Genomic DNA, 1,977 nt, shown 5'->3' with positions numbered 1-1,977 from the left:
TTCCGAGATGCACAGACAGGCTGCAGCCCACCTTCATGACCCCTGTATCAAAGGCTGAATATCAGGGCCAGGGATTTAGCTCAGTGGTTCTGCCACCTGCCTCCTAAGTACAAGCACCAAGTTCAATCCCCGGTACCAAAAAAATAAGGCTGAATTTCCGGGGCTCACAAATCACTACTGTAACGAAATCAACAGCAAGCAGGTGGTACTCTGCAAGCACGGTGCAACCTTAACATTTCCATCCTCTCACGTCCCTTGATATCCTCGAAAGATGCCCTGGATTTGAAACCAGCAAAGCTGGCAATCAGCGTCCTAAAAACTTCCAAGGACAACACCCAGACAAAAATGGACTTAGAGATGCAAGGAATTTGACACCACCTACATCCTTTTAAAGAAGTGATGAAAATAAGGCCACTTGTTACAGGAGGAAAAATTCTCCCCAATGTCCAAACTAGAAGCGAGAAAACTTTGATGAGTTCCTCTTGAGGAGAGACACAACCAGACAACTCTTCCTAACTCAGGTTAGTTTGAAGGAAAAAAACTAAAAAGTCTCATATTAACTGTTTTAATTGCAAATTAATCTTTGACCCCAGAAAGCAAACAAAGCTCTGAGCTTTTCCTAAAGTTAGATGTAAACAAACAAAACGGACTCTTATCATGTCACAGACTAGAAACTAACTCTAGCTCTCTCTGTATCTCCATGGGCCTGTGGTTGATGAGGCAGGAAAAACTGCTACCTGCTCCCTTCCTAGCTCAGTCTATTTATACTATCCTTATTGTTTTTTCCAGAACCAATTTACAGATTTCTGAGATTTAAAGAACAGCTAAATTAAGGCGGGGCGTGTGGCGCACACCTGTGCACACCTGTAATCCCAGCACTTGGGAGACTGAGGAAGGAGGATCGCTGTGAGTTCAAGACCAGCCTGGGTTACATAGTGAGTTCCAGGTCAGTCTCAATTACATTGTGAGACCCTGTCTCAAAAAATAAAGAAATTCAAAAAATTCAAAATATATTTACATGAAGTGTTGATATAGGAAGTGTATCAGGAAAACAATGAGGGGCCAGGGATTTAGCTCAGTGGTTCTGCCGTCTGCCTCACAAGCACAAGGTCCCGAGTTCAATCCCTGGTACCAAAAAAAAAAAAAAAAAAAAAAAAAAAAGCAAGCAAGCAAGCAATGGATTCTCTAGATAACATTACAGAGGGTAACCATGGTCAAGTTAAGTAAAGATTATGTGTGGCAGTAACCCTGAATACCTGAGTAAGGAGATAACCAAAGAGCTTAAAATTTGTAGGATGATTTTTATAATTTCAAGGAGTTTCTGTATTGAGTGTTTCAAGTCAGTTTATGTACTACTGTCCCCCCACCTGACAGCTGGGAAAGTTGAGCAAGTATACTGCAAGCCCACTGCATAGCGGGACTTGGACCCTAGGTCCTCCAGTACAAGCAAGGTGCACAAGGAGCTTATTTTGATAAACAGCACAGAGGCTGTCATAATTCAGGACACACACGAGAAACAAGAAAAATCATGAATTATACAACGCATATGAAACATGTGTAAAAGACCCAGGAACTCTGACCTATTTGTTAGCATCACATCTCCTGGCAAAATATTCTTTTTGTTTTTTTGAGACAGGGTCTCACTTTGTAGTTCAGGCTGGCCTTGAAATTGCTGTGATCCTCCTGCCTCAACCTCCCAAGCACTGGGATTGTAGGTGTGTACCAACATGCAGGCTTCAGACGATCTTTCTAAGACTTATAAATACAATTCTTCTATAGGTCATCTAGTTCTCAGATCTCATTTGGATTCATTACACAAGAATTTCTTTTTTGTTTTTTGAGACAGGGTCTCACTATGTAGTGAGACTGACCTGGAACTCACTATGTAGCCCAGGCTGGTGGTCTCGAACTCATAGTGATCCTCCTGCCTCAGCCTCCAGAGTGCTGGGATTACAGGCGTGCGCCACCACGCCCAGC

Source organism: Fukomys damarensis, unplaced genomic scaffold (assembly GCF_012274545.1).
Source record: "Fukomys damarensis isolate Sample0158 unplaced genomic scaffold, DMR_v1.0_HiC HiC_scaffold_23, whole genome shotgun sequence".
In the NCBI taxonomy this organism is placed as follows: domain Eukaryota; kingdom Metazoa; phylum Chordata; class Mammalia; order Rodentia; family Bathyergidae; genus Fukomys; species Fukomys damarensis.
Note: the sequence above shows the minus strand (reverse complement) of the source record.